General features: G+C 40.1%; 1 long non-coding RNA gene across 6 annotated transcripts in view; it reads left to right on the top strand.

Annotated features, from left to right (window-relative positions):
* The window catches only part of LOC136100059 (uncharacterized), a 296,518-nt gene that overhangs the window by 227,551 nt on the left and 41,288 nt on the right, over positions 1-27,679 (top strand). Inside the window, exon 6 of one of the 6 annotated variants that reach the window (XR_011738053.1) lies at positions 734-785. The exons of the other annotated variants lie outside the window; for them this stretch is intronic. This is a non-coding gene — a long non-coding RNA (uncharacterized lncRNA). The remainder of the gene's footprint in view (positions 1-733; positions 786-27,679) is intronic. 6 annotated transcript variants of the gene reach the window in all.

Below are 27,679 nucleotides of genomic sequence, written 5' to 3'. Positions count from 1 at the left end.
TTCTCCAGGTGCCATGGAGCCATATATAGCCATATTTAGCCATATTAAAAGTCTCAGTGACCCAGTTGAATCTCTCCATTGTATTTTTCAGTTGAAATTTACGACGTCTCGGTCACAAACTTGTGTTATAACAAGTCCATTCAGATAAGTGCAAGTTTTCAAAAGTGGCATCATTACCAAGATTCAAGTAAATCCTTGTTTCCTTCCTTGGTTTCCTCAGGATTTGGCCAAATCCTTAGAAAACTATCTGAAAGGAAAATTCAGTTCCTTCAAAGCTCTTTGAAGTTTGATATGAAAAACCTCTTGAAACAGTTCCATTTCCTCTGACCTTTGGCTTGAGGTGCATGTCTTTGTGACAAAGAATGTCATTGCCTATTGGCTTACAAGAATAGCGATGCGTAATCTGTCTTTCTAGGACAGTGTGAGGTACTCAGCCATACCTGTCCGTTTTACTGCTGTTTGTCTTGCCATCTGTCTTGCTCCCATGTGTAACATCTAATTAACACCTGTGGTAATTAATAATGCTGTGGGGTCTCTTCTATTACCTATTATTGGTTTCAGTAGGGATAAATCAACACATTGAACACTAAGGGAATTGTAGCATGTAATGATGAAGAACATAAAAAATGCACTTAGAGTTTTTAAATATTCATAAAAGAGAAGGCAGGTACCATAATTTTAAATAGAAGACTTTGTATGGTGAATAAAAGTGATATTTTATTGCCTCTTTTAGAGCACTAACAGAGTACGGTGTAGCCGGGGGCTCCCACATGTACAGCAGACGGGTAAGTGAGCAGTTCATGGTAACTGCTATGAAGAAATAGTTGATTTTTTTTTAATAGTTTGCAGGCTTTTGGCCTTTTGAAATTGTCCATTTGATATGCCTTAGTCTATACAGAACTGCAGATGAAAGGTTGAGTGCAATTATTCTCCACTGATATCTCCATTAGAGCAAAATATTTGGTCATCTAAGTCGTAGAGTTCTGCAACAAACTCTTCAGATGATCATAAACAGGAGTATTTCTGGTTAAAAAACTCAGATTGATTTCTGCTTTCTTCCAAAAGAATTCGTTTTGATGGTTAAACAGACCTTTGCTTTTAGACCCCAAAACTGGGGGGAGAGAAATTAAAAAGGAAAACAAAAAAAGCAGTGCCACACTGGCACCAAAGACCTTGAATATATAACATTCATGGAAGCTGGATTATTGATATCAACTTCTAGAAGATGTGCCCTGGATTATGTAAAGAAATATAGCCAGCATTTAAAAGAGGCAATTCTCCTCCACAGAGGTTTCTCTGTGATCAGTTACATTCAAAGGCATGGGGTTTTTTTTTGTTATTCCAGGCACATTTCAGCTGGAAGGAATAAGCACTTCAATCGGTCAAATCTAAGAAATATCACAATGCAAGTATAGGTTAGTTGCTTAAATTCTGTGGTTTCATCTAGGATGCTTTAACAGGAGTTCAGGAAAGCCTTTCCCTTCACTAGGGTGGTTAAGCCTTCCGTAAAAATACCACAGAGGGATTCCCAGTTTTTAGTCCTCAAAAAGCTGAGATCATTGTGCTAATTTAATTCCCATACAACTTAAATATTCATGAAGCACCAGGTTTCCCACTGTAGAGATGTATTTCTTTTCAGTTTAGGTCCTTTTTTTTTTTCCAGAAATAAAAAGGGCTTTCTCATCCTGGAAGCTTTTTATAGAAGAGAAATCACCTTTTTTCCATCAACTTTTTCAACTCTTTAGTGAAAGATGAATTAAATCTGAATCAATCTCAATTACTTGGGAGCTGTATTTCATTTTGACCAATCTCATTTCATTACAGTTCTGTAGATTAGGCATAGGGCCTGGCAGCGTGACTTCGGACTTCTCAACACTGATACCTGCAGCTACGGGCTTCTGAAATAAAATTGTCTGGAGGGAAAAAGAGGAAAAGATTTTTCCTTTCCTGCCCTGTGCTGCCCTGAATGCAAAATCTTGACAGGGCAAGAGACAAGGGACATGAATTGATTTTCAGGAAATTCAAATGAAAGGATTGTTGAAGTTTGGGTTGGTTTTTGGTTGTGGTTTTTGGCGAGTGTTTTGGTTGGTTTGGGATTTTTTTTGTTGTTGTTACTTTTTTTTTTTACTTTGGTGGGTTTGTTTTTACTTTGGGGATGTTTAAACACTGCCCAGCTCAATAGGCAATCGTGCTGGGTCTCCCCGCTGACGGGCAGGACTGGGACACTGCAGACGCCTGATGGTTTGCTCTCTACAGTGTGGAACTTGGGGTGTGCTCATGGGTGCAAGGGACAAAGTTGTTAATAATTCTGCTCAGCTGTGCAAACTATTCTTTTCCTCATGTCTTTCCAAACTGTCTTGGCTGGTGTGTTGCTGTACAGCCAGAGAAAGGGAAAATTCATTGTTCAGGGAAAAAGTCAATTGCGATGTGTACTGGTGGGCTACCTGACCTAGAAATAATTCAAGAACTAGCAGTGATTTATTTATTTTTGAAAGAAAAATGATCCCTAGTTTTGTGTAAGTTACATATGAAAGAAAAAGGTAAGATAAAATAGAAAGAGAAGGCAGCCCTTCTTTTTGCTGATGATGGGTTTGATGGATGGCTCTCTGAGGATCTGATTGAACTCAGTGTTATACCCGCCAAATGAAGATAAATCATTGGTAAAGGGTTTGTGGAGTACATGCCCAAAATCAATTATGCTCACATGGAGATCTATTAATCTAGTTCTTCCTGTTCAGTCTACCCAGCTTCTCTTAATGGCTCTTTATCATTCCAAACACAGCAGTGGTACGGTTCCTGGTAGTTTGCATCAAAATCAGGGTTTGGTATGTGAGGAGTCCTTTCCCTGTGCTCAGCCCAACTGCACTCAGCAGTTTTTAAAGACAGTGGTTATGTTCAGCAGCCCCTAAGGCTGGAGAGAAACCCCCTTAATTTTAAAAGGTGACACTTTACAGCTCCGTAGGTGGCCTTTCGCTCAAACATGCTCACAGGCATCTATCTGACCAAGACTTTTCTGGTTGTCCTATAGTGTTTGACATGCCAGTTTTTTCTTTCAGTAGCTGTATAGAGAATATCAAAAAGAGCCCAGTGGAAGCAGCTGTGACCCTTCTCCCCATAGCGAGAGCAGCCAGCCCCATGGCACACCAGCGCTGCCGACCCCTGGGAATTCTGCTGATGCAAATCATGTAGTTGTGTTTGGAAAATGAAGGACCCTTGCAGACCCCTGGAATCTGCTGAAGTGAACTAGCATCCCCATTCATAGGGTCTTAGCAATTATTTTGACACCAGACTTGAGCGCAGAGTTCCTGTCGATAAAGCTCAATATACAAATACAATACTTTGAATCTTTAAGAACAGAACATCCGTTTCGTAGGTGGGAATTTCATTGACTTTCTAAGCAGAATCGAAGTTTTGTCAGTAATTCTTTCAAAGCAAGTAGCCAGTGTATAAATCCTTAGTTCTGTGGTAATGTCCGTGCATGCAAAATTAATCTGGGTAAAATCTGTAAGCCTGTGGGTGTTTTCAGTGTGTTTCCAGCTTTTATACTCAAGCTTCCTTCTGATGGTATTAATAAATGTTTGGAATTGTTGCAGCTGCCGTCAACTTCTGTTACATATTGATTAGTAGTATATTGGCAAAAATTGATCTCTTTTTAATAAGAAACAACACAGTGATTAACAGGTTACATAAATTACGCATTTTTCTAGCCTGTAAGTATCAGGGCAACAAAAGTGGTTTTCTTAGATTGTAGCAACAAGATTTTCTGATTGCAGATAGATCTAGTTTGGCAGAGCAAGCTCTGAAACTGCCCCCAGCTTTCTGATACGATTCAAGTCAAATCCATGTTTGCCATGACTTCAGCCTGACACAGGGAGGAAAATCTGGTTTGAATATAGGAAAATTACTTCAGAATACATTCCATAAGATAAACTTTATTTAATATGAGACATAAGGAATTATTTTTTGTTTACATATGGGAAAGGGATGTTAGTGAGACAGGCTATTTTCGCTCCTTTTTTAATCTGTCAGATAAGACCACAAAGTTTCTTTTGGTTAGATTTCCAATTTGATTTCTCAATTTGCAGATGTCATTCAGATAAAGAATCTTTACAAAAGTAGGAATTGAGACCAGCTATTAAACTTACCCAGCTCCACTCACCCTTTTCTTACTTTTGTTAACATAGGAAGGAAGTGGCAGGATCAACAGAGACGAGTTAGAGCTCATGTCAGAGAAGGAGAAATAAAGGAACACGATTTTTAGCTGAAACCTGGCTTCAGGGAAGCATTTACTTTTCTTAGTACTGGTTGCAGCTGGAAAGATCTATTCATAATAAATTCTAGCCCAGGAAAACAATTTTTGAACACATTTGGCTTTTAAAGGCCTGTTTTTCATTTCCCTTTTGTTCCATGGCAACATCTGTGTTCAAACCTTTGCACAGAAGTTCCTCTTGTTCACGGTACCATCCCATGGACGGGTAAGGCACTGAATGGACTTTTTTCCCCTGCAAGACAGAATTGAAAAGGACCACAATACAGAGGTCAGCAATGATACTTGACATTGCATTTCCAAAACCCTGCTCCATTTTTTGCTTTTCACTGATCCATATCTTCATGTGGTTTTCCCCTAAATCAGTGAGAATGCAGCAGCTGCAATACTACATGAATAAGGGCAGAGAAAACTCATCTGAAATGGCCCAGTGACTAAGGCAAGTTTATTTCTTCTGAGCCACACTGAGGGACTGAAAAACGCTCCTACTGACCTAAGCAGAGTAGATCAAGGTCTAAGGTTTGTGCCGTGTCAGAAGCTGGTCAATAAAATATTTTCAAACTTAGGACAGGCAATACTAGCAGTACACTGAATGAGCTTTATCTATTGAAGGGTGAAAGGGAAACAGGGACTTACACAGAGAATGGGTTTGCAACAATAGAAACCACCAAAACCTGTAAATTTTATTTTGTGTGGTTTTCTACTAGGGGAAAAAAAAAAAAAAGGCAGAGAAGGCATAAACCCCCTGCCCCCAAATTCAGGTGGTCATGGCTATTCGGCACATGTCGCGCTATGCAAATTTCATAAACTTATGCTTAGTTGTCTCACTTGGCCACAGTCCTGCCCAGACCATTTGGGATATATGTGTGAAGGACTCCATAAAATCCTTGCAGTCCTTAATTGATTTTTTTGCCCCATTTCTATTTAATTGCTTATGTTAATTTACATTATGACAATCCTCAGATACAGACAATTACTTCCTACTTAACATTAGTAATTGCAAAACTATTTGAATGTCTGATCAGCCTTGAGCGTATGGCTAAGAGGATAGAGAGGTGTCTGGAGCGTTCTCTTCTTTCTAGACTTTGCTTTTTGCAGGTACCTTCAGCAGCCCTTGTTTCAGCTGCAGACGAGGGATTTTGTCCTGTATTTGCTGAAGTCAGCTGGTAAATCTTTTGTCTAGTGCGATGTGAAAGACAAATAACACTTGAAAAAGCTCTGTGGGGTCTAAGAGGATGCAGCACTGAGTATGGTGTTAGAGCTAATTTTAGTGCAGGCCACACTGAATCAAAATGGAAGGAGGGAATGAAGCAACCCTTCCTTGCTGCTCAATAGTACTGTGCAACTCCTCTGACATTTTGTACAAGGATCAGAGTATTTTATCCCTCATGCATAGGAAACATTCAGCGCAGCGGGACTTCCTCACATAGTCTGCATTAGACCAACCATATGGAAGAGGATGCAAATACTTAATAAAACTACAGTGCAAAAGAAGGTGAACAAAACCAAGGGGCTGATGTTTTTTCTGGGTGCCACCCAGCTTTTCCAATCAAATAAATAACCTCAGCTGCAGCACAACCCAGCAAGAGCAGCGCTGAGGTGTCCTCTGGGGCCACACACAGGTGAGCAGCACCTGGCAGTGCTGACGAGGGTCTGATTACCCACAGCTGGGCACCCACTGCCGCTTGCCCTTGCCCTTCAGCAGCCAAAGATGACTTTTCTCCTGCTCTGCCTGTGGAATATTTGTGTTTTCAGCCTGTGCAAGCTCTGCTTCTTCATGGCTTTGCGATGGCAATCGCTTCTTTTTCAGGGCAGGATCCAGGTAGGAGCCCGTGGGCTTTGCCAGCCATGTGTGTGTGGCCGGGTTTGGGGACAGGGAGGGAAAATCACGTTGTATCTTTGACTTAGATGTGAGAAGAGTTGTGTTGACTGCTTATATTTGTGTTTTATGGGATTTAATGTAATGTGCTGTGCATTTGCCTGTGTTGGGGGTTATACCTGTGTTATTAGGCTTGTAATTGATTTGTTATAATGTTTAAATCTCTTAAGACCAGCTTCAAAAGACTACTTTCAGCTGCAGTGCTGGTGTCTTAAACCCAAATCAGTATGTGCCTCAGTGAACAACTTGGGTGAAAAACTGGCTTTCTGTTGGAGTACTCCTGAGAAGGGTGGCTCTTGCCCATGTAGTGGGGCTGTTTGTTGGCTTTTTTCCTCTCCAAATGTTGGGAATGGAGGACTGAGGGGAAGAGATATGTTTGCAGTGTGGCTTTGCTGTGGCTTGGGCAGAAAGGCCTCATATTGAACTGAATGAGTATGGAAGCTCTGCGGCTCAAAACCACTATTTCTAGGTTTCATCTGGAGTTTTTTTCCTGCATAGCAACCATAAACAGAATTTGAAGTAGCATAACTTGCTAGCAAAACAAAATATTAATAGTCTGCCTATATCTATTGCTTGTATACTCTGCTCTGCAAAAGTACTCAGCAGTGGCAATTCCAGAATGTGTTCAATGGCTTGTGGGGATCCAAATCAGAACAGCTAAAGCTTGGTACAGAACCAGTGCTAACATGGATTTGTATTATAAGCTTGTTTTAAGACACCTATCAAAAATAAATGTTATAAAAGGGAATCGGTAGGAGTATGGTTAGGTAACATTTAAGCTTTAGTATTTAGCCTATAAAATGTTTGGGGTTTTTGTTTGTTTTAAATAACAGACTGAGGTTTATTTCTATAACAAAGATCTCTCATCATAAAAATATTCCTTGTTAGCACTTTAACCTCTCCCTCTTCCCATGCTACAGAAATCACAAATCTAAGCTACTTTGTTTTGAAAAACAAACTACAAAAATAAACAAAGGTCAGACTTAAAATATACTCCTGGCACCTTGTTCTAGTTCAAGAGCTGTGGTTTCTTTTTTCCCTATTCTTTCTTGTCTGTTGAGATTTATTGTAGAACATCCTTTTTGTCATTTTTTGTAACATAAATATCTACCACCTTTTCTTCCCTGGAGCAAAAGCCAAATGCCAAGCCGATTCATAATTACAAATATGCCTCACAGTATTCCATTAAGACTATATTTAATAAAAAGAAATCTCAAAATCCCAAAGCTATCACAGCTAATGATGTTTGACGCCTGCTGATTGAAATGATGACTAACAGAATAATAGCAGTTACATGTACTTATTTAGGTTGTCATTTCACATAATCAAGTGTAAGATATGCATTTAACTTTGACCACAGCAATTCAGTTTCTTGGTGATCAACTCTGTGCGTTAAAATCTTGTGATTGTTTGGGAAAAAGCATTAATAACAACAATCTCTAAAGATTAATTGCCCCATATCTAACAATTGATTCCTTACCTTTTCTTTCCTAGCACCCAGATTGAAGAGAAACATTATGGAAGCACTAATCAATGCATATATGAGCAAAATAAGTAAAAACTAGTGCTGTTCTTCACTGTAAGAACCAATGTTGAGTTTCTCTGAAGAGGAATGTATCAGAGAAGGTCCCTGATGTGCTCAGGAGCTTCTCTTGGCCCCTCTCAAACTCTCAGCAGTGTTATTCTAATACCTTGTGGTTGTTTTACTGTTGAGCCTCACTTAAATCAAAAATAGTGAGAGAAAGCTGAGAGCATGGGCAGGTGGTGGCTGTTGGAGCAATACCCTTGGGGAGGCAAGGTGAGCGTGTGTGGGACACAGCTGGAGGTCTTTGCAGCAATTTTGAGAGATGAAGCATGATGTAGTGTCAGGAACTGAGGTGTCCTCAACACTCAGTGGTCCTGGAAATGCCATTTAAGACTTCCACTTAAAACTTACTTTACTGACGTGTGTTCTACCTTGTATGTGCGGACAAGGGATTCATGCAACTAAGCAGGGATCATCTGGATCACTCATCTAAGGCCCTAAAAAGTACAGACAACCATGCAGGTGATGTCTGTGATACATGTAGAAGGGCAAATTAATGGTGTGCTTTTCCTTGCTTTTGCATAATTGCTCACAAAAATAGTTTCATCTTTGTCTTGATGACCTCTGATGACAGTGGAACAGGGTTAACTCACAACATCTCACCGCTGCACAGGCGCAACTTAAAGAAGGATAAAAGAACATTGTAATGCGTGGTGGAAATAGCTGAAAGCAGCATTTGCTGGAGAATAATTTCAAAGGCTGAATTTATTCTGTTTGGCAGGAGACAAACAGTCAAAATGGACAATGCAAAACAATGAAGGTCAGAGGAGAGCATTTTGCTGTATCAGCATCCTTTGGTGCTTTAATGAGGATTTTTTGATTATTCATCCAATTATATAATACTTTAAACTGATTTTACTTGCAAATACAGTGCCCATTCCTGAGGCAGGTGTGCCAGAGGACTCTGCAGTTCTTCATTTCCACAATATTTCATGACTCTTACTAAAGTCATTATAATAGTGGCCTTTACTTTTATAATAAATCCCAGGCATCACTTATATAATCAGAAATGTAAGAGACATTATTTGTGAATATGGAGATGATAATGTAGACATTTCTCAAAAAAGGAACTTTGGATGCAGGGATGAGTAGTGACTTTCAGGGACTGAGTTAATGGACTACTTGAATTTGTACTAGATGAGAATCTGGTCTGGTGTTGCCCATTATTAATACTTACACAAGAGATTTAAGGAAAAAAAGAGGTGAGGACTCAATGGTTAGATATGGGGCTTATTACAGTAGCCCTGACACTGCTGATAGTCAAGCTTAGCATTTCCCAAAAGGGAGCTTGGTTCTCAGCTCACCTTAATTCCCACTACTAACCCCCACCCCAGGCTTGGGGACTTAAGTCTCTACCCAGTGTAAAATGCTGTTCTGCAGGAGCTTGGTTCACCCTGGGGTTTGAAGCCCCCACACCAGCAATTAGAGAGCAATTGGCATTTGATCTCAGGAATAAGCCTGTCTTAAGGGAGGATAAAATGTGCTCCTGTCTGGTGCTAATCGTGCCCTGTTTTAACTAGATCTGGCAGCTGAAGTTTAGCTACCCTCGGCTCTTTGTCACAGATTGATTCTGAGCTATTATCCTCACTGGTAGGGGGTTTTTGTTTTGTTTTTGTTTTTTTTTTTTTTTGATCCAGACTAATTACCTTGGCTAGCATTCTTTTCCAGGCTAGAAAAATCTTAACTAGCCTGATTATCTGGTTGTGTTAATTGTGGGCGGTCTCCTTTGTGCACAGCCAGTAAGAGAGTCGTACCAAAGCTCTTCACCTGCAACCCAAAACAAGTCAGTGATGGAGACCCAATATCCTTGAAATCAGCCTTTCTGCTCCCTGAAATTGTGGTTTCTGTGTTATTTGCCGAGATGCAGGAGACCGGGCCCATTCAGCATCAATCACGCCAGTGATTTGAGACACTGACTTGCAAGTGTAGCTAGTGATCTACATAATCTTTCGTTCTGAAATCATTACTGCTATGTTAGCTTGCTTTGATGGAAGGCCAATATTTCTGCTTTCCCTCAGAAATTATTATCAGATGGAAGGAATAAATCACAAGAGAAATTTTTGCATCAAAGCTGCTGAAGCCAGCTGTTATGTGGAATACAGAGACCATCTACTTCTGTGGCATGGTAATGAAAGCTGTTTGATCCAAATGTGGTGGCAGTTTGAAAAGACAATTACAGAATCATTAGCTCAGATTTTTTAGCTGTTTGACTGATTTATTTTCTAGTAGGCAGTTAGTGGATTAATGAAGTAGCAAGCAGTTCCCTGGCCTTGTGGAACTTCTCTCTGATTCACATAACCATGTCTGTACCTTAGAGAAACTACACTTTGATTAGAGGTTTTCACACCTGGGTCATCTTTGCCCAGTCTCACAGCTTATTCTTTAATTCTCTTACCCTGTTTGAATCTGATAGTTTAAGTAGCTAGATTTATATTTGAATACTTTATATTCCAAAAAAACTATTTCAGTTTGGCTGCTTTGTTGCCAAATAATTGAATATAGGTTAGTATCAACTTTGTTGCAATAATAGCAGTATTTCCTCTTGGATCCATAATTACACCATGGGACCTTGGTAAGGGTTATTCCTCAAAGCTTTCAGTTAGATCAGTAGAGTTCTGAGCAGCTGTCCAGGTTCTACCACCACAACGAGCTTCTTCAGCTCCCCAGCGATGCAAAAAGGCTGTGAAGTCACTTTAATCGTGCTCCTGAGGACTCTGCAGAGCAGGTACAACCAGGTCTGTTCCGTTCTCCTCTCTGGGGAGAGAAGTGTTCCCAGCTCTGGCAGAGCTGGAGCGTTGGTGTTTTGCAGCTCTGGGCTCAGGGAGGACTGGGACTCTGCCTGGCTGAACAGGGCTTTATAATCCAGGGGAGAGGGCAATAAGTCTTCTGACTGGAACTCTTTTCCCCCCCAAAAATGATGTTACATCCACTGGAAACGGTGGAGGTATGTGGTGTCAGCCTTTTCCTCCTGTGTCACACAGACAGTCGATTGATCTAGCCTTTGTTTTCCCAGGTATATGGCATGTATTTCAGGTGAAATCATTTTAGGATCCGCCAGGTATTGTGTTAGCTCCTAGGCTGCAGTCTGCTAGTAACAGCAGCTGCTGGGTCTCTTAGCCAAGGAGCAAGAATTGTGTATGCAGTGCAAGTTACCTTTATAAATGAAAGAGTTCTGCCCATTTATCCTTGGATTTTAATAGGTGTCCCCAAAAGAAAGTAGGTGTCTTGGGCCTTGCACAAAACCATGCTATTGTTAATAATGGCAGTCTTAGGCTCTCTAAAGACCTTCTTGTAACCCTACAGAGCAAAACTGCTCCTGCAGGTCCTTTAAATGGATTGCTTTCCTTCCCTGTGCTCTGAGGCTGCAGCCAACAGGTTTCAAGATTGCACCCTGCTGACATTTTGCCAATTACATGTGGTACAAATATAGACTTCCATGTGTAGTAGTACAGGAGGAGGGATAAAAAACTGCCACATTCCTGAAATCTCCAAACTAAAGGAGCTGAATATTATCTATTATTCTCTGTGGTGTAAATAATATTCCTGCACACCAGTGTGTTTGCATGCTACTGGTGGTTACTTTTGTCCCATTTCCCATCAAGAAAGAGCAGCTACAATCTGAAATCTTGAAACATCCTCCTGTCATCTTTAACTAGTAGCACACTTTGCAGTGTAGGGGATTTCTTGGCTATGAGCTTAAAATCAATTATTCAGGTGATATTAACCTGAGGATTTTGTTTAAGGTAAAAATGTGTGTGAAATAGTGTTTTTAGAGATAAAGCAGTTAGCACATGTCTTCAAGTAATTCATTTTAAATTGATACATGAGTGTTTTTGTGGATTCTCCTGAGTGTTTTGTGTCATATTTGGAGATCTGTATTCCCTGAAGAGTTGCCTTGCACAGTTTCTGTAGAATCAAATTATATCCACTTTTATGGTGGAAACTACCAGCAGTGACCCCTTTCCTCCAGCTGACATTTGAAATGTTCTTTGATATGATGGGAATTATGTAAATTCTGTGATTTTTATAAAAGCTAGAAAGTAGGTGAGATGTTCTGCTGCTGTGGCTAAGGAAATATATAATCTAACGTAAGAAACTATGCCTGGCACCATTAAGAGGGTTGGTTGGCTTGAATGCATTTGAATTCTTTATTGTAAGAGTTTGTGCTGCTAATGAGGTGCTATTGGGAGTGAAAGCCACTTGGAAGACTTGCTTCATCAGCCATTTTGCATGGTAATGAATCCCCTTACAGCTTGGGGCCCTAGGATTTGCCTTTCCCTCTCCTTCATTGAATGAGCTTCCTTATTCCAGCAGAAGATGCAATTATAGAGCTTTCCTTGAAGGGACTCTGTTTTACTGTACACTTATCTAGTGGCTGTGGAGTGGGAAGAAAGCCATTTCGGGGAGGAAAATGCATACGCTCATTATGAAGTTGCTCAGAATAGGGTGTTTTAACCACTTAACTTTAAATCAAAAGCAGTAGAAAATACTTTAATAATATGAATTGTATATTTATATCATGCAGTGTAATCCATGCCGTGCCATCTCTTCTCCCACACCTGAACTTCTCCTAGGTTGTTCTCTCAGGTGGCACATCCAGCACGTGTGGGTCCTTGTTGAGCTAGGCTGGGTTCTGTCCCTTCACAGTGACACCCGCCTCGCTCAGCTCTTTCCGTCAGGAGGTGGCACAATGCAGTGTGGCAGAACGTGGCCCTGAAAGAAAGGCATTTTCTTGACACCTCCAGTCAGAACAGCGTGTGAAGACCAGCCAGACATTTGATCATTTGTCAAGCTTGTCTGACAGGCTGTCACATTTAAATCTTAAATCAAAATGGGGTTTGGGTTTGGTGTTGTGGTGATTTTTTTTTTCCCAACACTAACAAATGTCAGGCTTTGCAAGGCAAGGGGGGTGTGACAGCTCTGCACAGCACTAACACTGGTAAGAGCAGCTCTCATCAATGGGAAAGGAAAAGGTCTTTGGCACTGGATTACAGCAGCACCATCCCAGTAATCTGTATTTCTCATTATTCGCAGTGACTTTCAACATGGAAAGTTAACAAAGTTAAGCCATTATTTAGCCCCCAAATCTTACCAGATGTTGGTAGAGATTAAAGTTCTGCCAAACGCTTCTATATAATCTGTGCTTGAGTGGAGGATGGTTTTTAGGTGGGTTGCAGGGAGGCTTGAAAAAAACACCCCAAACTTTCAGCCTTTCTGTAGAAACCTTGACAATATAAACCTGGTATCTGTTGCACTGAAACCTGAAACTTCTGAGGGCTGGCTGGTTGCTTTTCTCTAGTTAGATGGATCTTCTAGTGTTCCTTAAATTGTAGAAAAATTTTGTATGGTGTGGAGGGGACTGTGATTAACTCTAAAAGAGACTTGCTTGCCCCTAACCCCAAAATATTTGGCTATTGATTTGGTTTAACAAACAGTTGCTCTAAAGTGAAATGCCAGGTTTGGGTTGGGTTTGATTTTGTGGTGGTATTTTTTTGTTTGTTTCTAGTTTGGTTTTGCTTTGGTGGGGGTAAAAATTATTCTCATTTGCTTTGTGAATTGCTTTTGAATTCCTGCTGTTCACATTTTGTCCACATAGTACTAGATTTGAATATACGTCCCTTGATAGTAACAATGAGGCAAATTTTTATTCCTGGCTGCAAGTCCCTTCATTCAGAAGTGCTCTTTAATTGTGCGGAGCTTCCACTAAACGGAAGATAGCTGGTATTAATTTCTCTGTGGAGCAGCTAATTGTGTTTAATATTCAACCTTGCCTACCATTGAAGTGCCAGAACCATCAGGGAGAAATGTGAAGTCTGGCTGGAGCAGCTGAGCTCATCTTGGCAACCATTAGAAAAATCTAAAAAAAAGAAAAATCCCCAAAGTTAGGGGTTAGGGGACCATCTCCGCAGCCTTTTCCTCAAAAGTACAGATGAAATTTCTGTTTGTGATACAAGAACAATGTGGGGAGTAATCAAATGTTGTGAAGCCATAGCTGATTTTCTTCCTCATTGAGGAACAGCAGGACTCGGGTAATGTCTCCCAGCCTTAGGCTGGAGGGGCAGAGTGGCCACTTGTTTCCATGGAGATGCTTTTTTAGCAGGACTTGGCCTGGTGTGTCTCTGCAACAGCAAACAGCCTGGTTTCCTTCACTGCTCTTGGAAGGACACAGCACATAAAGGGGAAACTTTCATCCTAGAGCTTGAGGGGAATTTGGGGTGTTAAAAAGTCATTAGCAGATTGGGATTTTACAGTTTAACTCACATTCATAAACACTCCTTTGTATTTGGAGCTGCAAAATTCTAAGCACAAATGTTCATAACAGTCCTGTGGCTTTATGAAACAAGGGAAAAGCAGCAGATGGGTAAAGTCTGACTTGTAAATGCATAATGAAAGCAGGTGGTTGACTCGGGATTTCTGGGAACGTGCAGTCTTGAAGTCAAGGCCCTTTGCAGAAGAGAGGGAGACGGCAACTTAAAGGGTGGGTTGACTGTAGCAGGTTTGGTTAAAGGCGTTGTTGGTCTTATCGTTTTCTTTTAAACTTCTGATCCTTGCATCTTACGAAACTAATAGGGTACTCTTGGCATGTTAAAATGCATTGAAACGAAAGGAAGTTGATTTCCCTTGTCTTCAATATGAAATAACTGCGGCTGTGATCTTTTTACAGTCAGTGATTTCAAATGAAAGACTATTCTGGATGTGAGATGATGGTAGCAATGGAAATTAAGAATCTGCTCCCATGGAAATGAATGGAAGTCTTTCTGTTTGCTTTAGTAAGAGTAGGATCGAGCTAATAAAGCCAATAATTTGCCCTTCTGTTTGCAAAATAAAAAAATCAAAATAAAATCTAAAGTTTGGATTGATTTTTCAAGGGAATAGCATTGTTTGATATGCACTGATCCTCCATGCTACCTTAAATAAAAGTTTGATTTCAACCATCTTTCTGCTTTTAAGTAACTTTCAAAATCCTTAGGTAGCGTCTTTTTAAGGAAATTGTGGCAAGAATGAGTACAATGCTTCAGACTCCATCCAGTGTCATCTTTTCTCCAGTAATAAGGCAGGCTTGCTTTCAAGGAACGCACTTCCAAATCTCCCATTTTTTATAAGTAATTACTGACAGAGAAACTACATCAGAGGCTCATTCTTCGTCTTTAATTATTTAGGAGAGAGACTACCATCAGCAGGAGCCTAAACACAGACCTAGCAAATCCCGTAGCAATTGCTAGGTCCAGTATCTACTGTGGTTTGTTCACAATAAATAAGGCTTGAAAACTCTCAATTACAGATGTGTCTGCAGCATGTTCAGGACAGGCTTTTAACAGGCCCTTTCTGCCTGGGCAGTGAAGCTCTTGGAATAAGGTATAATTTCAATTTTTCAAGTGCAAGCCGAATTTTTTCCTGGTAGCTCCCTTGCCTTCTCCTTAACTTCTTGCTAAACTTGTTATCTTTGCATCTTGAGTCTCTGATCCCGACGAGGTCATGAATTTGTGGCTGTGGTTTATATAGCGATAGCACTGCAGTCTGCTTGGAACATGCTCATTCAAAGCCTCTGTGGGGATTAAAAGCCCCAGGAAAAGGAGTGGGGGGTGTAGACAAATCATGGTAGAGTTTGTATTCGTAAAACAGATCAGAGATTTGTTATAAACCCCTCTAAATGTAAACTATCAGAAAGTCCTAACCTGAAGAGTGGTGGTGTGGGTCTAAATTTTGTGGTACAAACCAGTATCTCGTTGCTGCAGTGTTAATAGTGTCAAGATGATATTTGCATTAGCTAGCTAATTATTTAATTCATCTACATGTTGAATGTCTGAGTTTTATGTTAATTGGGCATATTTCTGGCAAGGAAAAATATAACATCTGACAGTGACATTTAGTGTCATTTGAATCTGGCTAACGTTGAAGTAATGATTTCTCTTCTTGTACTTGGACAAAACAGAGGTGTTCAAACTCTTTGCTGTTTGGTAGTGAGTGACGGCCGGGCAGAGATGAGCAGAGCTCGCTCTGATTTATCTGACAGCCCCATGCTACCACTGTCCTGCCATTCTTCTAATGCAGAGAGTGTAATGATACACCCTTTCTCCTCAGCTTCCCACTGCCTTCCATTTTGCTCTCTCTAGTCAGCTAGAAGGGAAGGTTTAAAAACAACAGCAGCTGTGTAATTTGCCAGAACCCATAACTTACTGATCGTGTTTTGCCTGAGTTACTAGACTTGGGGTTTACGTCACATTGTTTTAAAGCAATTCCTCAGAATTTGCTAAAGTTTTTAAACCTGGTGGAGATCTTGGGAAACAGAGCTCCCTCGTTTTATTAATTAAATGGCAACAAACTGAACAAAACCGTTGCTTTTACTGCCACTTTTATAAAAAGAAAACAGCACAAGGTGGTGAGCACATAGGTTGGTTTGTTTGCAGGACATGAGCTACAGAGAAAGATTAGTTGATCTGAAAGCCTGAGACACAGAAATGATGGATGATTTTCATCTCTGCTGCTTTGGTTCACAAGACACTTACACACGTGACTAACCTTAAACACCTTGGACAAAATCGTTACTCCACAGAAGTCAATATAATTGAGCTCTGGTTCCTCCAGCCCAGGCAATACATCATCCATTGCATGCACCAGCATTCCAAGATGTGTCGCATTGGAAAAAGTTACTTTTTATTGTAAATTGGTGTGTACATGGAGAGATTTATATGCCCTCAACTATTGAGAAGGAAGAGAATTCCAGTAGCTTATGATATCTTAGAAAATTACAAATATTCATTCAGCAAACAGTAGGTACGAGCCTTTGGTGCTGCAAATGAGCTTTGTTTCATTCATTTTGACAGCAGCCCATGAGCTGCTGACAGGAGTGGAGGTGAAGTTACGTTGATGGTAGCAAGTCTGGAAAACCCACCCAAAAGGGACTTTTACATTCCATACAAAATATGCATAGTTTGAGACAGTGATTTAGACAGCTAAGCAGCTTCATTTTGGGGCTAGTGTTTACTGAGGAGTCATTGACTGTATCTATACCTCACTGAACAGAGCTCCAGCTACAATAATTTGTCTGCTATTGACAAGTCCTCAGGTTGAAGTAAATTAATTTAGTCAAGCTCATTGATTTTTCACCACTTATGAAGAAGAGATCTAGATACTGCAATCACAAGCCTTCTCTTGAAGGGTCATATTCTACTTTCTCTGAAGGTAATTCAAGAAAGGTAACTGTATGTGTATTTGCTGAGTTTTCCCAAAGAGGACCCAGTTTGCTGCACTTAAAATAAGGGTGACTTTTTCCTTTTTGAAAATCAGTGAGATGTTGTCATGGAAGTCATAGAGATTACACAATCTCAACAGAACAAACAGTAAATCTGTGAGTAAAACACCAGGAACAGGTATTTTACAGCTTCAAAGGGTGTTTGTGTTCTGATTCTTGCCTAGAAATACGGTGTAATCAGAACTACAGGGTGGAATTCATCTCAACGTGTCTAAGAGAAATACTGCTCATAAATGATGACTTGTGAGCCTACAATACCTTTTAGTTAGGAAAAGATGAGATAAGGTGCCTGTGGGCAGACAGGGCTCCAGCAGAGGAGGGAAGTGGCTGGTGCTGCACCGAGTGCCTCTTCTTCAAGGCACTCAGCCTTAATTTTGAGGATGTCATGTTCCCATTATGATTTTCTGTTGAATGGTGCCACCAGATTGATCCCCCTCCTGCAGTTTGCTTTGATACACCAGAATGAGTGTGTTTCTGCTGTGATGGTGAAACACAGTGTTTTGTGTAAGAGCAGTGAAAGTCTCTGAGCAGAGCTCAGGAAATCGGTTTCCTGCTTTCTCTGTACCCCAGTGCTGCAGAGCTGTTGCTCTCAAAAAGCTCTCAAAAGTCTCTTTCCTTCCTTCTACCCTGCAAACCCCCCAATCAGCCAATCATGTTATTGTACTGATAAAATAGATCTGTTATTTAGCTATAGATATCTCAATTATTGTTATTCTTGGTTGATCTAGTTCTTTTCATTATTACTCTTCTGAGGGGGATTAAAATTGGCCCGATATTGAATGGTTCCTATATCAATAAAGGTGGAGATGTATTTGTGTACACAATAAATGCAGCTTTGCCTAAATAATCAATCAGTGGAGCAATCTGTACTTGCAAGCCGGGCATGTGCGAGTGGTTAATACCAGGGACTTAGGGAGCTCTTAGGACCACGAGTGCTAACCCTGGGTGACTTTCTGACTGATGTTTGCTCATCAGAAACAGTTAGGTTATTTTCTGCATAATTTATTCAAGCTGATTGGAAAAAAATAATGTAAAGCAGTTATTTGTCTTGTTTGTGCGAAACTTCTTAAGAAAAAAATCAAAGAACCATAATGTAGATTGTATGGAGCATACAGGAAACGGTCTTGTTAATGACTTCATTTTACATTTGAGAAATTATCGAAAATGTATGTTGCATATGACATTAATAGGCTGGTTTCTGTTCTGCATCAGCCCCATTTATACACAAGTGTTCAGCACTTTGGGTTACTCTGTAGGCATTCCTATAGTGCCATATGGTTTTGTATTTTTATGACTACTTATGCCGTAGATTTTTGACACACCTTTAGTCCTCATCTGTCAATAAAATGGCTGATCTAGGCAGCATGGTCATACGTTAATCAAGGTCATTAATTACTCCAAAAAAACCTTTTGTGATGAGGGTGATGTAACTACAATTACCTCTCAATTAAGTGTGGGAAAGGTGTGATAACTGCTCATTGACGTAGTTAAAGACTTGAACATTCTAGTGTGTGGTGTAATTGCAATGTAGTTAAATTGCGTGGATTTCTAATATGAAAAGTACTTCATGTATCAAGTGGCAATAATAGATGAATCAGTCATATTAGCTTTCCAGTGTCATTACTCATACTGTACCAAACCCCCGAGTTTCCAGCGTTGTCACTGCTCAGTGCGTAATGCACAGCTCCTGGGTGCTCGCCTGGTAGACACAGAAGGCCTGTAAAATGGACAAATATACACGGTGCATTAATAGTTTCAGTGATATTAATACACCCGAAGTGATTTGGGCGCTTCTGATTAAATGGTTATATATGAGTTTAGGAGTAGAAATTCCAGCTTTCTTTTTGAAAGCATCTACCGAAGAATACAAACATTGTAAATGGAATCACTTTGCGTTGCTTTGACTTTATGACGGAAGTGGGATCATCTAGAGAAGGAAAAAAACCAATCAGCCGTCAGATTTCTTCAGGAATGTTGTATTTGTATGTATAAAGACACAGCTGCTACCTGGAGCTGTTTGTGTGAGATATTAAGAAACGGTTTCCATCATAGGTGGGTTCAAAATGTTGTATAAGTTTAACTTTTGCAGGTAGCAAAACCAATTTTTTTTATTTTCATGACCAATAGCAATTTTCTACAAGTGTGAAGGAAAAGGAATCCTGTCCTCCTCTGGTGCTGAGTGCTGAGGCTGGAAAAGCAATGAAAACGTTCTCCCTTTGCACAAGACAGTAAGCGCTGAGTTATTGCCTGCTCTTATTGCTGGTGGGGACACTCTTCTCTGGGCTGTCTCTGCAGGCTGCCAGCATTGCTGCTGCAGGAGAGACGTACGGCCAAATTCATCCTGAAGGCAGTTTGCTCAGGTTGAACTTGCCTCTAAGTAAAACAATATTGAAAGTTTCATCCTGAGATCATGCAGGCTTAGGTCAGGTGTGAATTAAGGCAGAGTGGCAAAGCTTGAGGCAGGGGGGTGACTGCAAGGGAGCACACAAATCATTTCCGGCTTTCCCAGAAGTGGAACTGTCTAGGAAGATACCTCTTACTATTTGTAGTCATGTAGAAGCACTCTCCAGCCACTCTTTCTTCAAGGTTTTGGAGACATTTTATGAACAAGCAAGTGATATCTGCTAGGCTGCCAGCAGTTGTCTTTGGAGTGATACAAAAATAATCAACTTATGCCAAGTTGAACTTGAACGTGTTGAATTTAGAATACAAGGGCTCCAAATAATCAAGCAAATTAGAACAAAGACTGATTAGAAAACAGACATGTGCAATCAGATCCAAATGCTCTCTGCTTGGTGGGCAAAGAAATCAGAACAAAATAATGTTGTGCTGCGGAAAAATAAAAGGAGTTTGAACCATAAAGCAACTGCAAACTTGCTCGACGGATCTTTTCCCTGCTCTTTGTGTGCCTGTGTGCTGAGCAGGACCAGTACAAAGCGCCCAGCCCACCAACACCCATGTGCAGATAGATGTTGAGTGCACTGCAAGGAACCATTCTATGGACAGAAAGGGATTTACTGCAGTGTGAGTCTCTCCCAGACTGGCATCCAAACTGTGTCTCCTCGAAGCTGTGTGTTGTAGACAGAGAATTCACATGGCACGAGGCATAAGCTCTTTATCATTTTATTTAGAAAACGGCATGAACTGCTCTGTTTTTGCATGTCTTTGAAGATACAACAGTAGTAATCTTAAGTCAGCTCTAGAGATTTTTCTGAAGCTTATTTATACTGTCAGCTTTCTGGACACCGCCAGCACATTCCTTCCATATCTGAGGTGTATAAATCTTCAAGAGCTATTAGTGAACCACTATATTAATTCAGTAGTTGCTGAAAGATGGAATGTGAATGGTACAGCTCCATGCTACTCTAACTGGACATGAGCAAATACATTCCTTTCCCTTGAAATCCTCATTAATTTCTTGATTTGTTTGGGTACAAGTGTCTTTTACCCACCAGACATCAAAGACACTGACTTTTATATACAAAATAGGCACTTCAGTAATCTTTCTCCCCATTTTTCACGGCGGGTGGTCATTTGTTGTTGAAAGTCCTTAAAACTTCTTATTTGAGAACTTTAGAGCCTTCTTCAATGCGTGAAATAGTAAAGCAAAGGTTTGAGACTCTAGTCGCCCTATTTAAAGATGGGATTTCAGAGGTGAGAGGTGATCTCTTAGTTAAGGATTTCTTGACAGATTTTCGTTGTTGTCATTCTGGTTTGGTTTTTAAAGGAAAAAAAGAAGAGGTGGGGCAGTGACTAGTGTATACTTTGATTCCTTTCAACTGAAGTGCTACAATATATTTGTTTTCAAAGGTGCATTATGAGCTTCGTGTTCTGGAGACTATTGGAGGAATTATTTGCAGCTTATTCATGTGAGCTCTGTGACCGTAAAACTGTCACAGACTGTCAGTGCAGCCCAGGGCCAGTGTAGTGCTGAGTCTGCCGGTTTTTACTGGCTGATTTTTAGATTGTTGTCGTGTTGTTTAGTTCTCTGATTACTAGATGAACCCAGTTTAAAAAAGGGTCTGACTTCATAGACCAATCACCCAAAAAGAGATCACTTTTTTTTCCTTAGTTTTCCTTTCAAATGAAAAATTTCCCGATGTTTTCCTACCCCATACTAATCCATTCATCAGGCATCATCCTGCCAGATTCCTTCTTTTAAAATGTCATGGTTATAAGCACCTGCTTAAATTTTAGTCAAATTAAGAGCATCTTTTTCCTTCTCCCTTTTTCCTCTCTGCCCCATCAAGCAATTTTTTTTCCTTATTTGTATTTTTTTTGCCAAATAAAGCAATTTGAGTTGTTGCCAGGTTTACTTCGCTTCGAGCTTATATTATTCAGGACTGAACATTGCAAAACACTTCCACAAATATCTCCTGTTATTGATTTATTTTTATAAGAATGTTCAGCTTCTGCCAAACACAAGAGGGACTTTAACTGGAACAGAGGTTCACAGAAGTGTTAGAGGTAGAAGTATCCATGGAAACAAACTTACTGCAGATGTTCAGAGATTCTTCAGTCATCCCAACCAGTATTGGCTCACCTGCCTTGAAGACTCTCAGATAAACAGCACAGCTTTAGCTCTGTTTAATGCCAGTCTCCAAGCAAACTGTTGGCAGATCCAACAGGTTCCCTTTACAGGACAAATACAATTGAAGAATTGCGGTAGAATGATGGATCCAATACCCTGAAATCATCTTTGTAGGAAAAAAAAAAAAATAAAAAAACCCCCATGCAAAACAACAACAAACCACAAACTAAAACTGAACTTTTCCTAAAGGTTTTATTATCTCAGGTTGCATCATTAGCTCCATTTCCTCCCATTTTGCTACCTTTTTTAAAAAGCAGCTGTGTTAAATACTTTCATTACACTTCCGCGTTCCCCCCTTCATCTCAGGTATTCCATAGCAATGGCAAGCAGTTCCACTTACTTCACAGCAGTGCAGAGGCAGGAGATGGACAAATATATGAGAAGAAAGCAGGATTCAATGGCTCGACACATTTCTCATAATCCAACATTAACCAGGCAACACATAACTACAAATACAGGAGGAGAAAATAATATTTATTGAGGAATGTCAGCATCACTCATAGATCTTAAAACTGCAGTTACTCGTAGTTGTTTGGGGTTTTGTTTTGTTTTTTTTCCTATTTCCCGTCTTGTTTGCTTCCCTCCTTAGTTCAGTTTAGTGCACAAGTCTCTATGATATGCATTTGTTATATGGTACTTTGCGTAAGCTGAGGGAAGGATTCAGCAGGAAGATGCCCTCAGTGTGACCAGCGATTGCTCTCAGCCCTCCGTAATTGCACACGCGTTGGATCCCGAGAGCCACGTTAGACTCTGCTGCTTTCCAGCCGCCGGTTCTTCCAGGAGCTAATGAGAGGCTCTTGCCAATTAGAGTTGTTCTCTGTAAATGGGACAGTGAAAATTAATGGGGTTTGCCTGGCAACAGGTCAAAGATCTTTTTAACTTCCTTCTTTCTGTTTAACCGATTGGCTTGCCAATGCTGGAAATCAATTCTTTAGAGAGGGATTCTTCATTGTGTCTTAATTTATGGCAATTAGATTACATACTCTGAAACAGCTATGAAGAAAGGAAGCTTTATTTATTGTTTACTGAGTAGATCTTCATGGTGTCATATTACAGAAACCCTTTTGGCACCAATGTGAGGAAGGTGAATTAGGTATTCACAATTTAACCCTTGGCATGATGTTTAAAAACAAACCAAAGTTTAAAAAAAAGTCTAGACCGTGTTTATATGTGTTTAAGGCTTTTTTCCCTAAAAACAAAATTGAGTTCTTAAAATGTAACCACAGGCTATTCATACCAAGGCTAAACAATTGTTTTTTCATCAAAGAAATCTGTCTCCCCCTCAAAATTACTTCTGTTTCACCCTGGAAGTAAAATTGGTTTGGAGATGATCAATTACAACTTGTTAATATTACTCCAAGACAGCTGTAATCTTGTAATTGTCTTCAGTAATGGGGTCCCTGTAGACCCTGATCGTTCAACTGGCAAAACAAATGTGCTCATTTTGACATTAGACATGAAATATATTCCTGGGACTTCAGTGAGATTCAAAAATGCCAGCTGTGAGTAAACAGGGAGTGCTGGAGCCTCCTGACCACATACAGCCGGACACGGGTTGTGATCACCCAGTGTCACCCAGCCCAGTGTGTCACCAAGAGCAGGGATATGGATTTACATTAGAACATATAGTGCATTGATATTTGGTGGAACCCAATGCATCAGGGAGGGGGGAGTGATTGCAGAGCATTATAAATGCATGATAAATGTAATTAATAGATGCAGCCCACAAGGACTGATTTAGCTATAGAAATTGTTCCTAGATAATTCACAAGAATGCTGGTTTTGTTAGGTTTCCCATCATCTGGTGGGGTTGTGAGTAAGCAATTTACATTATAAAGGACTGAGAAATGTAGTCACTGGAGTCAGCTTAATTATTAGTAGCTATTATGGTAATTAATAATGGTAATTTTTTGTACTAGTGGCTCCCACCCTTTCAATTAGCTGGGCATGAGATGAGGGTCTCTTGGCAGAAAAGAAGGAAGAAAAAGTGCCCTTTGGTTTAGTTTGCTCATAACCAGCCCTAGAGGCGATTGGGAATTAAGGCAGAAAGGAAATCAGTGGCAGGCCAGTGGTTGCTATCAGCCATTTGTAGCTGGTATTATTGTTACAGTCTTATTTTTTCAGTAGCAGTTGCATAATTTGTTGGCTTCATTAGCTCGGAGTAGCTGTCTCTAAACCCACATTTTACTTTAGGTCACTATTGCTTTACCAGACAGAAGAAAGCCTTGTGTACCCAGCAGCTGTATTGGCCAGTGTAACAGGGCCTCCCCCTCTGCCTGCAAGCATGTTCAGAACAGGAGAAAATTGATTAAAGAGATTTGCTCATGGGAAAAATCTATTCTGCTTCTTTGGAAAGCAAGTACAAAGATGCATGATGAATTTGGCCGAGCGAGCACCTGAGACCAAAGCAATGGACAGCCAAATCAGATATCAGTCACTTTGACCTGGGAGGGTGGTGCCTCAGTGACCTTGGGAATGGAAGTTTTCTGGAAAATAATGCTCAAAACCCTTCAAAAGATAGATAAGGGGATGCTGAAGATAGTAACTGCTAAGGTGGGCACAAAAGTGCCTGTGCACGCCTTTATAAAACTTTGACATTGCATGGTCTTCATCTACTAGCATTTTCACGGCTTTTCTAGCATCAGTAAAAAATTGATGTTGTTTCTCATGGACACACGCTTAACTCCAACTCCAGCCGCTGCTCGTGCAGCCTCGCCACTCCGACGCTCCATGGTCTGCTTTCTCAATCATCATCTTACCAACTTAGCTACTTCAGGAGCACTTCTACTCTTTTAGATAATTTAAAACCCATTAATTCATTATATTGATCTTGACTTCTTCCTTTTATGTTCCTCCTCCCAAAAAAGAGCTGCTCCTCAGTGAATCCTCGCGAGCTGTGGTGACGCGGATCCAGAGTGGGGTTTCTGAAGAGCTGTGCTGTAGGAGGTAGGAGGATGCTGACTCCTGAATCATTTATCACAGCATTAATCAACCGTGCAATAGTTTCCTATTGCAAACTCAACCTTTGTCATCCTGAAATATTGAAACTGGGGAGATTTAAATACTCTGCAAATACATGCCCAGTCATGGGGAAAAATGAAAAATGCCAGTCTGATTAATGATATTGAAGGCATTTGGACAGTGTAGAGCTGAGTGTCTGATGCTCTCACCCTGAGCTTGGGGTGTTTCAGTTGTACATCCCGGGAATGAGCTGGGAGCTGGTGGTAAATCCTTTGCTCAAGGGACTTCCCATTTCCAGCAGCATCCCATTGAAGTGTAATGGGAGGAGCTTGTGTTTTGCAGTCTATTTGGTGTGTTGGATTAATTTTTCCTTCTCTTTTCACAAACCAATAGCTGAAATGGTGGTTGGGAGCATATTCACTCTTGGGAAGTTTTGCAGCTCTCATGCTTCAGCTTATGGAGCCGTTTTCCCTTCTTGAGGCCTAGCTCAGTCACAGTCCCATTTGCTTTTTATTTTGGTTAATCAAGCCAGAGTCTTTCAGCTCCCAGTTTCCTTCTGTTCCCCAGTTACCCTGATAGCCCTTTTCAAACCAGTTTTATTTTCTGACTTTCATACGGCTCTGGTAGCCTTTGTTCAGTGTTTCGAATGAGGTAATTAGGCCCTTCTACAGCAGCTTGAATGCTGAAAATAATTCTCATAAATTCAATTTTTCCTTTTTTGTCAGTCTGAGATCACCTTGGTTGTTCTTCAGCTGGTTTTCCGTTGACAAGCTAATGTCAGAAAACTTTCCTACTTCCTGAGATGGAGCTCACACCTTATATTGCAGAGTTTTACCCCATTCTGGTTTCCTTCATCATTTGTAAGCACAAAGAAAATTGGCAGTTGACAAATATTGCTAATAAAAGCATGTTGAGAGTGGCTCAGAAAAGAGCACTCTTTCAGTAATTCAGGGTAACAAAAATAGATAAAGCAGATAAATCCGAGAGTAGAGTTTTTAATTTTATTTTGGGAAAAAATTCTACGATTATTTTACACTTTCTACTACTAAGTAGGGGAGAGCAGCAAAAAACCCAAGCTCCTGGACTATGTTAACCACGTTCCAAACTGACCTAGGAATAAGGACATTCTGGCTTCCGCCCTGCAAATTGGCTACAATTTTGTGGGGGTGTGTTTTGGTTTGGGGTTCTTGTTGGTTGGTTTCTTGTGGTTTGTTTTGGGGTGTTTTGGGTTTTTTTGGTGGATTTGCTTGATTTCCTCAAAATAAATCCAAGTCCAAAATGTTTTTCTCACACTTCACTCTGGTTGAAATTTGGTATCAGACTTTAATGATCTACATAGATGCCCTAGGCAGTATTTTAAAATTGCAGTGATATCCCTGAATTCTGTAACTACACTTAATCAAGTAATAGTTTTGAGATTTGTCTCACAAGCTTGGAGTCTTTTCATGTTGAGAGTTTGGCTTTGTCCCTTTTCTGCCAGCTTTACCTGAGCTCCCTGTGGGGTTTGCTCTGAGACAGAATCTCTCCCAAAACGTAGCCTGCAGATTGAAATTCAAAATGTGGTAGTTACTGCTACAACTCAGGCAAGATCCCTACAGCAAAATACTCCAACTCAGGTGCTACTGAGAAGACAACAGGCACTTTTATTGCGGTATATATCAAGAAAACTGCATGTCATTGGTTTTAATAAAGTCCACATTTATTTTTTTTCAAAGTAAATAATCTCCAAACTTGATTTCCTGTCAGAGGGAAATGTGAGTGAGCAGAGGATGAGCAGAAGAAAATCCTGGTATTTACAAGCTATTTTTAAAAAGCAATATCCAGATTGCGATATGTCTGCTGAGACCTTGATTCTTCTTGCATGTCAGCCAAAGAAAATTAATATTGGAAGAAATAATTTTGCTGAGAAAAGGAGGTGAATTTAGTGGTCGGAGCTGAACTTGTACATACTACATAATACAGCAGTTGAGGTTCTGTTTACATACGTTATCCTTAGGTAAAACAACAGTAAGCCATATACTCCTGTTTTGCTGTTTTGTTTTCTGCACAGCATAATGTTGCAGGAAATAACTTGAAATTTAATTTCCAGATCTGCTGTAGAACCAACAGAGTGCAAAAGGGATAACAAGAACTTTGCACTTGAGCAAAATCCTTTTGGAGTATCTGATTTAATAATACAGAAGAGAAAATAAAATTTCCTCCTAGGTTCTGGGTTGCTATAAATAGACATAACTTGGATTTCTGTAGGCCATTCTTATGTAGGCCATTCTTATTTAGACAAGACTCTGTCTCAGATTTATTTTTTGTGAACTTTTTTTGTGTGATACCGAAAGGCCCGTCAAGAAAGAAGGTCCTGGTAGATGATGGTGCTGCAAAGACTTGTTGTAATACTTAGCTGGATTACAAAGCCCAGTACGCTCCAGGATCTGCCACTATCATAAGTGGTTATTAATTTTACATGACTTTAGACCGAGGTTAATTGCAATGGGACTTTCTGGGCAAGAAAGACCTCTTTGCATCCATGAGTGTGTGTTAAGTCTAAGTTGTAGCTTTTTCAACAAGAAATACCAATAATAGGAAACAGGTCCTCAACTAGGATTGGAAAAATTATTTCACAGTAATTTTTGTGAGCCAGGTTTTTCGATCTTTTTCTTTTTATAGCCAAAGATGTTTCCTGGCACATGGAAAGTCTGTTTTGAAGAGGTATGCCTGATGCATTTGCTCTAATGACTAATTAACATCTTTGTGCCAAGAACAAGTCTTGAAGCTTCGTTGTAATTCAGCTTTGTTGATACAGCAAATTTGTCATGCATCCCACCACCATAGTGCTGAAACACATAAATGGGACCCTTGATGTTTCATGGTGTTCCGTGACTACTTGTTTCACGACAGAGGAAAACATGTTGCACTAACATGAAGAAACTAATCCTTTCTAATTATTTAATTTTACCATATTCAATATAAACAGGACAATTAACATGCAGCAGGGAATGGCCTAGATGACCAATCAACTCCAAATAAACATGTTCTTGTATTACTCCCCATGCAGCAATGCAAATATTAAATTAAGTTTTAGGAGTGAATTTTATGGGTGTCTGAGTTTGAGTAATTTAAGATTAAATAAATTAATTGAACTTTAGCTG

This window comes from Patagioenas fasciata, chromosome 3 (assembly GCF_037038585.1).
Source record: "Patagioenas fasciata isolate bPatFas1 chromosome 3, bPatFas1.hap1, whole genome shotgun sequence".
Taxonomy (NCBI): Eukaryota; Metazoa; Chordata; class Aves; order Columbiformes; family Columbidae; genus Patagioenas; species Patagioenas fasciata.
This window is presented reverse-complemented; position numbering and strand designations above follow the sequence as displayed.